We start from the raw sequence: 13,850 nt of genomic DNA, 5'->3' as shown, positions 1-13,850 counted from the left end.
GAGGAAAAGGAGAGCTATTTTCCTCTTTCCGGGAGAGTTAAGATAGACTGTTCCCAAATCTATTACGTGGAGGCCAGTATCTATTGTTTTCTCCCTTGGCCCTTCACCTCCATGTTGTAGAAGAACTATTTCTTTCAAATTAAAGCATGTATGTGTGAATTGTATCGGCCGTGCCCCCGTCTGTCCCCTCTTGTATCCCCTGGGTCTGGTGAGGAGCCAGGTCCGCATAATAATAAATGTTTGTTGAATGAAAAAAAATTAAAGCATATATGAACTTGGTCCAATAAATGTTTTTTTTCAGGTAAACAAAACCCACTACTCTCTTTAATGAACATTACCCAAAGGAAGGCAAAAACCAAACTCTTTATTAAACAAGCATTTGAGTGCTTGGTTGCCGTGGGAGAAATCAGGCTCCTACAGTGACGGATAATCAGAGTCCACTAACTCCAATTTAACGCTAGCTACTCTGATAGAAAATAACCCACTTATTTGCAATAAAAATATCTAAGAATAACTTCAAATTAAAGTTCAGTAACTTTATGAAGGAAAAAATAGAAAATTTACTGAGAGACAATAAAGCTGACTTAAATGAATGTAAGAATGATTTTCCTGAATGAAAACATAGATTAGTTTAGAGATGTCAGGTATCTCCTAATTAATTTGTAGAGTTCATATAATTCCAAAAAATCTTCATTGGAGTTTTATTTGCTTAAACTTATAAGAAATTGTATTAAGTCAGGGTTTTCCAGGAAAACAGAACTGATAGGAGACGTGTACACAGATCTCAGAGGCCCACCCACATAGGCGAGGGCAATCTGCTTTACTCAGCCTATTGATTTAAATGTTAATGTTGTTCAGAAATGGCCAGAATAATGTTTAACCAAATATCTGGACACCCTGTGGCCTGGTCAATAAAATTAACCATCACAGATGTTCATGGGTAAGACCTGTTTTGAGCAAGGAGACTCACAGCAGTGTCAGCAAATAATTAGGTGCCTAAAGAAAAGTATATACCATAATATAAGCGCTATGCCATATTAAGCATATATAATATGAAGTTAAAATAATTAGAACAATATAGATCCAGAACTATATAAGCAGACACTTCAAGAGAACAGAATCTATAGTTTGTAAGTAGACTCTGGTATCACAAACTATTGTGAAAGGAAGAATTGGTCATTAAAACGGTGTTAGGAAAACTGATATCCCAGCTTATTACAGTAGGAATAATACAGACAAAATATGCAGAAAGTAAATTGCATACATCATCTGATCTTTAGGTATAAATGAAGACATCATAAACTAAAACGAAATCAAAAGGTAAAGAGTGATTGAATTAAGACCATAAAAAAGTAGAAATTTCTGTGAGTCATAAATGTGTCACATGAATTAAAAAAAAATAACAAAACTGGGGAAAATATTTACAGTGATTGTGAAAAACAAAACAAAAAAATCCATAAGGAAAGTCCAAAGTGTCCAATTGAAAACTGGGCAAGGATTAGAAAAGGTCATTCTCAGAAAAACCAATACAAATGTTTAATAAATATTTAAAAAATTGTTCAACATCACTAGTATTCAATCAAATAAATTTTAGTTAATGTGATAATACTTCTTTGCATCTTAAAATTGTCAAAGATTAAAAGCAGATTATATTCACTATTGGGTAGGTATGTTATGTATATAGGGAGAACACTCTCATATGTTGTTAATAGAATATTAACATAATAAAACCTTCTGAGAAGATAATATATAAGATTAATGATCATAATTTTGACATTAATTTCACTATATGTTTTTATTCTTATGGCATTATGCTAAGAAATGCATTCTAAGGAAATAACAAAAGTAACTTAAGATATAAATACAAGTAAGAACGTTCATTGAAGCAACACAAAACTGGGAATGTCTAAATGTCCAACAATTGAGAAATGGCAAAGGTAGTTTTGCTGCTTCCATAAGGTAGAATATTATGTAGCTATTAAGCAAATATTTTCAAATAAATTTTAATATGTAAGAAAGAAAATTCATTGAGATGAGAAACATGGCTACAATGTCAGGTAGAGTTAGAGTGGAGAAGAGCTGTCTGGGTTAAGAATTTAACTTGAATGTGCTAACTTTTAGCTGAACAAGTATCCAAACAGAGATTGGGAACTGAATATGTGAAACTTGAGCACAGAGATATAAACTGGGGAGATGACATATTCTCAGCCTTTTCATTTTCTGTTCCTAGCATCGCTGGTCATTCTGGCTAGAACTCTTTGGGTACGGGTTGACTCTGCTTTTTCCTTTGCTGTTCCTTTCCATTGGGAAAAAAAAAAAAAAGAATCTTATCAAATTCTATGAATTACTCCTTCATAGCAATATATTTACTTAATGGAGTATTTAATACTCCATTCAGCGGACTGACATCTTCACTGTCATGACTGACATGCGCCGTGGCAATATACCCCTCCATGTACTCTACACCAGATTAATCTTCCAAAACCATCAACTCTCTGATGTTTCCCTCTTTTTCGAAATCTTGAATGGCTCCTCATTGCCTATAACATTAACAGCCCTGCAGCCTGAACCACCTTTCTTTTAAGGCTCCTTTCCTTTTCTTCCTAATATGTAACTCACATTCCAAGCAATCTGTATCATTAGCTTTAGCAAACGTTCACTGTGGTGTCAGAAGACCAGCCTTGGATTATTTGTTCCCATGGGCTTCAACCTATCCCTCTCTTTTATAACACCAAATCCTACTCATATTTTAAGAATCACATACAATGTCTTGTCCTCCATGGTGTCTTTTTTCAACCCCCACAAACAAAAAGTTGCCTCACACTGAACCTTTCATGGTTCTTATTTTTACATTTTAGATTACACGTATCCCATAGTTGCCTATATTTTGCACATTTGTGAAATGTTTTACTTCATCTCCTAATTCTAAATTATATTTAGCAAAATTGGAGACTTCTAAACATCCCTATATTTGACAGAACTGCCAGACTTAAAACAAAACAAAATGTAACAATAACAAAAACCCAAAAAGCAAGGGAATGACAGTTTGACTAATACAAATAGACTATTAACACATACAAATTAGTTTCTTATGTTACACAAGAGAAAACCTGTTCCTTTCTCATGCCTATGGGGCCTTTGCAAACTGGTTATATTTTGGCCACACAGAAAAAAATCCTAATACAGTCCAAACAGCAAAAAAATACACAAGTTCACCTCTTTTGATCACATTGTAAAAAATAAAAGGAAATACAAATTAATAATATATTGGCAAAAGAAAAGAAAAGAAAAATTCAGGTACTCTGATATTTAAAAAAAAATGTTTTTTAATTAAATTTCTAATTAATTTTGAATAAAACTTAATAAAATCAGGATAAAACTACATACTATCAAAAATCATTGCAATGAGAATAGTAAATTTTAAATTTTATGACATATTGCCTAAGCTCTTCACTAAATAATACTTCATGTGGAAGATACAGTGACTTAGCTTGCTTAATATCCATTTCAGCTTTCAGCTGGGGGGCTTTCTGAATGACAGGAGCTAGAAAGCTAAACCTGACTTTTACATGACTTCCTTACAACTAAATTTTTGGATGTGAAATTGGTTATTCTAAGAGATGCACTCTTGTGTTCTAGAACAGCACTAGAAAACAACAGTAGAAATTTAATATTAGCCACATATGCAATTTAAAATCTTCTAATAGGCACATTACAAAAAGTCAACAGATGGAATTATTTTATAATGCATTTTACTTTACCCAATATATTCAAAATATTGTCATTTCAACATATAATCAATATTTAAAAATTGGGATGTTGTACATTCCTTTTTTCCCATTTAGTCTTTGATGTCTAGTGTGTAATTTAAACTCACAGTACATCTCCATCTGTACTAATCACATTTCAAGTGTTCAGTGGCCACATGTGGTTAATGGCGACAATGGTGGACAGCAGGGCTCTAAAAAGATGAACTTCTTTATGAAACAGAAACAGACTCACAGACACAGAAAACAAACTTACGGTTGCCAAAGGGGGAAAGGAGAGGGAAGGGATAAATTGGGAGTTCTAGACTTGCAGATACTAACCACTATATATAAAATAGATAAACAACAAGTTTATACTGTACAGCACAGGGAACTATATTCACTATCTTATAGTAACCTATAATGAAAAAGAATATGAAAAGTAATATATGTTTGTACATGTATGACTGAAACATTATGCTGTACACCAGAAATTGATGCAACATTGTAAATTGACTATATTGCAATAAACAAATAATTTTTTTTAAAAAGATGGAAACAGGGAGAAGCAATTTCCTGTTGAAGACGCAGTTTCTCCTGGTAGACATTGTGGTAGAGAAATTGGGTTTTTTGCAGCAGTGTTTCAGTGTTGCATCAGAAATAGGTGTGGTGGTGCCAGTGACTTCCTGATTTCTGGATCAAAGCTAAGGGGTGTGTTCTTAAAGTCAATATTTCCAGCAATGCCATCACAATTCTTCCCTTTCTGATTGTATCAACCATGGTATCTCCCTAATAGGCCAGTTCTGTGGTCTTCTTCCGGGGTCATTCCAGCTGCATCAGAATCAAGCTTGCTTCTTCAGGCCTCCTAACATCTCTCTAAGTGTTCAATTCCATTAAATTTGTTTTGTTTTTGCTTAAAACTGACAGGACGTTTTTCCTCCTGCAACTAAACTCCAAGTGATATACACAGTATAATAAATCTTCTGTTTAAAAAATAGAATTACATGTGTTGAGGATTTTTAACTGTTTAAAAAAAAATTCAATAAAATGAATATAAAATGTAAAAGGAATCAATTAAGAAAAAGATAAATCAACCAAAAACAAAATTTTTGACTAGTCTAATAAGTAAGTAAAAGTTAAATTGGAAATGTGTAAAATTGAAACCAAAAAGAGCATGCATTGTACAATTAAAAAGCTAAAGATTATAATAAAACATTGTGTTTATGTAAACGTTTGTAAATTTTAAAATCTTAATCAAACTAATGAAATGGAGTTCATAATTTTCTAAGAAAAATGAAATTATCAAGTTTGACTGAAGATATAGTAAAAACCTGAATATCCATGAAAGAATCAAGAATCTCAGAAGAAAAAATAATCATCTTTCTACAAAGGAGCTTCCACTAATGGAAAAGTTGCTCTAATCCCTGTACCAGATGTACCACTCGGAAAAATTTGAAAGAACTGAAAAGTCAGCTGAATGGAGACTAGAGACTCTAGAGACTCTAAACCTGTTTAGGTTGCATGCTGCTAAGCCTCCAAAGCTTAGGGCATGCAGTATTCAGAAACATTCATAAAAGTTAGCAGGGAAAAACCATAAATTTCAGTGATAAAATGTATGACCTAAGTAATCAAAAAGGTCTGAACGTATGATGTATCTTACAGCAAACTGGGTATTGATACAGAAAAACAGTTACTGCTGATGGGTAGATAATGTTTAACATTTTGAAAGCAGCACAGTCTTTCTCCAGCTTACTGGCACTGCCAAGGTAAGTGTACATTTCAATTCAGCTAACCAACAAAGTAGATGGTAATATTACCTAAGAAGAATCTATCTAGCATGCAATTTATGAATTACTAAAGAAGTCATTATACAGAGTCTATTGTATCCAGCATTGTGTTCATGAAAGGGTGACAAAGCAGAAATACAAAATAATGTACAATGTCAAAAGATTTAGACTTATTTCTTTAGGCATCATTTTATGGTTATGCACCAATTTTGAATTTCCATGGCAGCCAAAGAATCAGCTTCCGGGTGACTGTTTTCACATTATAAAAAACATGTTTTGCTTCAGGTAAGAAATCATGTCTTTTCCATTTTGTTCTCTAGAGTATATAACAGAATACTGGTTGAACTGAGTTGGAAATAAAATAAAATTGAATTTATTTCCCTGCATTGGTTTATTTTTTGAGTCAGGTTCTTCAGAGAGCAAAAAACACAATATCAACATCACCAAAAATAAATTCTACCATATAATCTGTGGATAATATTTAACCCAGTACTAATTTTTCTCTGAGTAATTAGTGAGTATCTGAGTGACCGTGCCTGTTGATGGTGTCAGATGACAGCCAAGAGAACCCCAGGAGAGTGATGTGGATGCTTCTGGTCAGTTCCCCTCCATCCACTACGTAGAAGAAAATGCCTTCATCCATTGCCTTTTGTATGTGGAGACACAGCTAAGCAATGCTCATTCTGTAGTATCTCAAGTATTTTCTAAAGTACTAACACTCACATACTTTTCAAAGAATTTGTGAGAATTCAGTCATCTGACTCAAATTCTGAATCAGAAACTGAAAGAGAAAATTCAGACTAAACCCAAACAAAATGACTGCAACTTAGAGTCTTCCTGGCTACCTGGCACTCATGCGAATCTCCAAGGGAATCACAGTTTCAATTATTTTAGAAATGAGGGAGGTGGACATGATCTGTGATCATTTCAGTTGCTAGGATTCTGATGATCCAAGCCAACCAAGTATCTTTAAATGATTCTAACAGCTGATGTTTTAAAAATTAAAACAGATTTTCTAACTACCTGTCGTCTCATTCCATACATTTGTTTATAGTTGAATTATATTGGTTGATTAATTGAAATTACATTTTCAAAATTACTAATTACAAAATTTGATCCTAGTTCAGTATTGCCAAATAGGACGAAGACAAAAAATCATGTAAATGTCTATCTTGTCTTATAATTTTCTTTAGTTTAAAAGCCAACTTATATGGATCTTCGGAAGCTAGATCCATAAGAATAGATCTACGACTATTTAGACTAAACTCCCTACCTAAAAGAGAAAAAGAGAGATAAAAGATAATCATACCAAACAAGTTACAATATGGCCAAATACAATCAATTAATTTTATGCTCGATTGACTAAATAAGAAAATGTGTTTGTAGTCAATAATTATGCAGTATCTTTGATGACAGATGTTAACTAGGTTTATTACAGTGATCATTTTGAAATGTACAGAAATATTGAATCACTATGCTGTGTAACAGGTACTAACATGGTGTTGTAGATCAAATATACTACAATAACAAATTAAAAACTCATAGAAAAAGAGATCAGACTTGTAGTTACCAGAGACAGAGTTTGAGGGGAGGGTGAATTGGATGAAGGTAATCAAAAGGTACAAACTTGTAGGTGTAAGATAAATATGTACTAGGTATGTAATGTACAACCTGGTTAATATAATTAACATTGCTGTATGTTACATGTAAAAGCTGTTAAGAGAAAAATCCTGAGTTCTCATCCCAAGGGAAAAATATTTTTTTCTATTTCTTTAATTTTCTATCTATATGAGATGAGTGTTCACTAAACTTATTATAGTAATCATTTCTTGATATGTACATTAAATCATTATGCTGTACACATTAAACTTACACAGTGCTATATGTCAATTATAGCTCAATAAAACTGGAATATTGATAGTTTCAGCATGTAAGTCTTTCACTTCCTTGGTCTGATTTATTCACGAGTATTTTATTTTTTGATGCAATTTTAAAAGGGGTTGTTTTTAACTTTCCCTTTCTGATACTTCATTGTTAGTATAAAGAAATGCAACAGATTTTTGTAGGTTAAATTTGTATCCTGCTACCTTGCTGAATTCATTTATCGGTTCTAATAGTTTTTGTGTGGAGTCTTTAGGGTATTCTATATATAGTTATCCTGTTATCTGCATATAATGACAATTCTACCTCTTCCCTTCCAATTTGGATACCTTTTATTTATTTTTCTTGTCCAATTGCTGTGGCTATGACTGAGGAAGGATTTTGGATTGAACTCATGTTCCTGGGAACATATTTAAATGCTACAGCACTGACGAGGTATGGAGTGCTCCAGTTTTTTTAAGTGAGAATAAATTTTATAATTCCCACAGGGACTGTAGTTCTGAAACATTGAAAAACTTTATATAAGTGTTAAGTTAAAGTCCTTTTAAAATGTGTATTATTCATACCAAATACCCTGATGGAAACAATGCACTAATATGTTCACTGTTATTAAAAATAGAAATACTAAAATATGGAAAATTATACAATATATGTGAAATTTAAGAAAAATAGGGGATTATTATGCAAGGTAAGATGTAAAAGAGAATATTTTCTATATTCATATAACAGATTAAGTAAAGGCTAAAATAAGGCAGAGTAAGATAAACAAGGTTTAGAGACTATCAAAAGAGGCAGAAAGGTGCTTGCCTTTTCCTCTTTCATTCTCCCTCATAAGCTCTATTAGGATCCAACACTGCTATGAAAACTCTCCCCTCATTTCCTAAAGTGAAAGTGATCATTATTCACAGGACACCTGTAAGTTTTCATTTGTTCCTCATATAAGGTATTTATCACATTTCATCAAGTTACTTTTGCCATCCACCCTACTACATTATACAACCAGGCAGAGTAGTGCCCATGTGTCATTTATCTTTCTGTGCCTAGGTTATCCTGTTAAGAAGTATATATTGAACTCAAATCATCGTTATAAAAGTTATAGTTGTTATAACTAAATTGTTCAGAATGCTAGGTGCTATGCTATGTGCTTTGAGAATTAAGGCCATGATATTCATACTTTATGTATTTATTTATGCTTATATGTTTAGCATTGAATTGTTAATTAATTAGCATTAATTATTAATTATTCAATATTTCAATTTCAGGGAATAATGCTATGCCTTCTAGGATTAATTAAACCATAGTATAGTTGTATCATTCTAAAATTTGACCATATAATTTGCAAAACTATTTGCTAAAAACAAAGTCCACTTCTCTCTGTGACATATGGAAGATGCACATTACTTTCTTTTTTCCTTTGATACTCAGTTTATATTATCATTGAATTTTTCATGCTTTTCCTTTTATTTGTATGCATTTAAATTTTCTCTAGTGTAGTGATTGAAGGTACTCTAATGACTGTAGTGAAATTTCTAGAAAATTTGAAGATTTTCTAAAGAGGTATAAATATATTAATATTTTCACCCTCTCAAACTTGAATTAATGCTGTGATCTGAAAAAATAAAAAGCATTCTATGAGCCTTGCTGAAGTTCTTTTCTGTCTTTTTCTGGAGTTCCTATAGGGACTCAAACTGGGCAAGGAAATTTATGTTGGCTAACAACTTCTGGTTCTCACTAGAGGTCACTGGATGTCAAATAACTGACCAGGCAACAGGGACACAGATGCCAAAGGTAGTCTGCATAAAGCATCCTCTTTGTACAATCTGGGTAATGCCTCGGATAGCATGCCATTTAGAACACTACACTCTGAAACACATTAAGGCCAATTAGTGCCTGACTCCTGCACTGTTTCTGTCTTTGAAACTAAGAGCTTCAGTGCTACGTGGCCTTGGCAGACCTGGCAGAAAAACAGGATCCAAGGGGTTGGTATCGCATTCTTCAGAGCAAATGATTCAGTATAGTTAAGACTGTCTGATGACTTAGATTATTATATTTTCTCTCTTCAATGAAGTGTTAGACATATTTAATTAGTATCACAATCAATGTTATAAGTTCAACTCTTACAAAATCAATAGTTCTTTAAGAACGTTAGTCATGTTGCAGGAGAAGGAGGTAACAGCACACCTGAGTAGGTTCCACGGGCAGACATGCCTCTGCTAACCTCAGATTTCAATTTTCATCACATGCAGTACTTTCAGTATTCAAACTCTGATGTGGAGTTTGTGCTTCATTATTTGCCTGTCATGTTAACCTGAGTGTTAATAAAACAAAATAATGCTTCAAATAGATACAAAAGTGTATCACCATTGTGGTACAAAAGTACCAATTATAAATCCTCAGGAGAACTTTTAAATGTAAAAATCATTCAAAAAAACTTATGAGTGATATGGTTAAAGGATTAATCTTATGAGAAAATGTATTACGACAAATGGAGAAAAACAGATTTCATCCCCCAAACTTAGAAATTTAAAGATTAGAAATTCAAAACCCACAGGAAATCTTTCAGATCCCCCCGCCAAAAAAATAGTCATCACTTCAGCCTACAATATTGGACTTGTGGAAAAAAATCCCTAATTTTGTAATGAGTCCTATTGAGCTAAATTAGAATTTATCACCACATTATTCATTTTAATGTTTATTATTTTGAGAAGTAATTTATTAAAAATAACAGATCACTGAGGTGAAGAGCAAATACAGGTCTAGCTAGAAGCAAGTGAGTTTTGGGGGTAAGAATAACACCATTTAGTAACTAGTCTGCTCTGATACTGTTTTTTGTGTAGTTTGATCATTAACTGATACATGCATATCTAAAGAGCCTCTTGTTTCATGATCATTTTATTTATTCTTTGGAAACGTGTCCTGTGAACTGAGGCATTTATATACTGGGCTCTTAGATTGAAAGTGGCTAATGGAAGGTCCCACTACATATTGAGTTAATTGCTCTACTAATTGCTTTCCTGTCTCACTGGTAATCAGGAGCAAACAGCTCAAGTTCTCAGCATGTGGCCTAATGATTTTAAAAGAGAAAGCCATAAACTTTGCACTGATTTTAAAGCCAAACACATGACAGTTTCCACTTCTCACAGCAATTGTTATTAGAAAACAAGAAAACAAAGGAGAACCCACTTATTTTTACAGGTTATCAAGAAATGTTCCAAATTTGTTGTTACCCCTTTTTGAAATTGTTAAAGCATTTTGTTTTAAAAGAGAGCTGCACTTAGAAATTAGCCTCACAAGGTAATTTAATTACTTTTTATTTTGATGTTGGAACCATATGAATGAGCAGACTTTTTTTTTTTTTTTTTTTACTCTTTCTGAATAAAAGTAAGAGAGAGGGAAAAAAAGGTAGCAACCTGCTAATCTCAGAGTACTAAACAGTGAGGACTTGTACGAAGCACAGCCCTACCAATGAACTGCGACCTCAATCACAGATGGTGTTTTTAGAGTAATAATTTGGAAAACACTGGGGATAACCTTCTATCAAACACATGCTAACTAAAGTAGGAAAAGGAGGAAATTATGCAGAAATGTCAGCACTTTTCCACTAGCAAAAAAATGAAAGCACCACACCCATTTTCATCTAAAATAGCTAGATAATTGAGGGTGAGGGGTGCTTTCAAAAGCTTGTCTGACACCAGAAATTGACACATTGTAACTGACTATACTTCAATAAAAAAAAAAAAGCAATGTTAAAAAACTGCAAAACAAACAAACAAAAAAACCTAGTCTGAGTAATGAGCTTTTGATAACTCAGCTCTCCTGAGTACTCTGGCAAAGCAATGTGAATATTCCAGGGCACTACTGACCTGAAGAAATCAGAATCCACCACGCAGCCCATGTCCCTGGCCCAGCTGTGCTCTGCTCTGTTGACAAGATTTTTTTCGTTTTCGTTTTGGTTGTCAGACATAGAGTAAATGCAAATAAAACCTTTCCCCAGAAGTGAGGAAGAGAGAAAATACGAAGGAAATTGTCCTCTCTCTGAGTTGTAGCCACTTCCGCATCTTAGGTTTTTCAAGTTGGTGTTGCCAGGCTCTTTAGATATGCACGTATCAGTTAATGATCAAACCATGTTCACCTATTTTAAGGACCGTCAGTTAATGTTGTTAAAGTGCTTTGAAGATGAAAAGCAATAAATATATAAATAAACACACCTCAGACGCTTCGTATTGATTGGGGGTTGGTTTTACAGCGCAAAACTATTTTACTTTGCTTTAGTGGTTGGAAGAGCGATCCAAAGTGAGTTACCATGCCTGAAGCTGAAGGCCAAGGTCATTAATTATTGCCACCTGAGAGCCCAGTGCAGCTTACAAAATAAATCTGGCCTGGCCCCAGCACCAGACCCAGAGCATGATGGAGAGTTCAGAAATACAGAAAAACCAGTGTTCAAATGCAGCTGCAAATTGTGAATAGAGTTAAGTAAGTTATAAAATAACTTGGTGATTTTACAATGCATCGTAAAAACTGATGTCAAACAAGTTTTATTTTTTTAGTTTTTGAAGGTTATTTTACTTAATGTCATGCATGATAACCTAATAATTCTGCAAAAACTATGGTTTACACATAATCTCTATTATTTTGCCTTCCATTCTTTATTTATCAAACAAATTTTCAATATACACCAACCAATCACCCAGCAACTTATCCTAGAGGTTGGTAGACAGTTCTTCCCGTCTTACTCAAAGATGTTGGCTTTGCTAAATCTAGGCTGTCAGAAATTTATTCTGAGAAGGTGAAGCAGTCAAGCAGCTATAAGGTACTCCTGCTATGTGAACATTCAGTAGTTTATAGGTAGGAAATGGAAAGGAGAGATAAACCCTGAAGTCACTGAGTCCTGTTAAGTATGCAGGCATTGTTCCTTTTCAATCTCCCTCCAGATCTTCCTTTTACCTTTGAAGGAATATCTTGCATTTCCCAATTATTTTGTAAATACTTATTACAAGTTTCTTTTCAGGGTCTCTGATGTGATTTTTCGTGCTCTCAGGGATATTTGTTATTTGTGGGTGGGAGGAGGTGAGGACTTAATAGCCACGGAGCTCCTGTCAAATACCATGTTCCATGCTAGATGATTTATGTACCGAATATATCTGCATCACAAGATAACCACATGAGATAAGCATTTCATTTTAAAGGTAAGAAAAATTAAGAAAGACTGTATCCAAAGACATCTAACAATTAGAGCAAAGATTCAAAGACATTTTCTAATCCTAAACTCTGCTTTTGTATTAAGTGTATAGATTTTTAAAATTAATTTTCACTTTTATTCTAGGGTTAAATGTTTCCAGTGGTGGCCTATTAGAATATTACTTAGATGGTTGAAATAAACTCAATTCTACTTTTGTCAGATAAAAAATTATTTTGCACTAGGACATATGGACAGGCAAAATATGTATTTTGTAGGGTTCATGCATGGAAAAGATGTGGCCTTGATGAGAACAATGACGTGGATGCAGGCAGAGCAGGCACTTCTGTCCAGAATATCATCTGGGGAGTCAGGAAGGAACAATGCAAAGTGAGGCTTCACCAGAGATGGTAGGAAGACTGTAGCCTCCCACCAGGACCAGAGGCTCTTGGCCACTGTCAGGCATGCAGGTCTTCACTGCCCAACAGTTGTCCACTGGATTAGCAGAGCTCCAAGCCCCCAAAGAACAGCCAGCCGTAGGAACCAGCAGAGGGTCAGAGGTTATGAGGTGACAGTAATATGTTCACGTATGACTCAAGTCCTTCTAACTCATTCCCTATCTTCAGAAGAGCATGGGATCAGAAAAATGTTTGCAGGTGACTGACCCAGATAATGGGCCTTATGGAGTTTAGGCATCTCTTTCTCACAAGAGGCTGGTACTACTTCATTATTTTATTTTTAAAATTATTTTCATTGCCTTGAAAGTATATAGTAGGTTTTATAAAAGGCTTCGAGATCTGTTTTTTAATCTTCATGAGGAAGGTAGAATGAAATGAAGTACAGATTTTATTTGATAGGAAAATTGTGTAGGAAAAATTGGGAGACCTACCTTGTGCTTATAATATGAAAATATGAACCCAAGACCATGTTAGCTAAGTTAAGGGGACAGAAAGTGGCCAGATGAATGGTATTCTGCATGTCAGTCAGAGAGGTAAATATACTTCCATAAATTGGGGAATTTACAAGCAACACCAGCAATGTCACCTAAATCTTTATTTCAATTTGATAGGTTTTATATTAGTGAAATTTTCAAACAAAACCGTCCTAGCTTTATTTAATTTGTAACCAGGTTTGTGTGTGGGTTGAACTTCTTGCGTGATGGTGGAAAAGCTTATAGTGTATAGGTTTTTCCCACAGATCACTAGGAAAATGCCAATCAATAATAATAACCACCCTTGGTAATGTGCTCACGCCTACCAG

Source organism: Camelus ferus, chromosome 2 (genome assembly GCF_009834535.1).
Source record: "Camelus ferus isolate YT-003-E chromosome 2, BCGSAC_Cfer_1.0, whole genome shotgun sequence".
NCBI classification, from domain to species: Eukaryota; Metazoa; Chordata; class Mammalia; order Artiodactyla; family Camelidae; genus Camelus; species Camelus ferus.
This window is presented reverse-complemented; position numbering follows the sequence as displayed.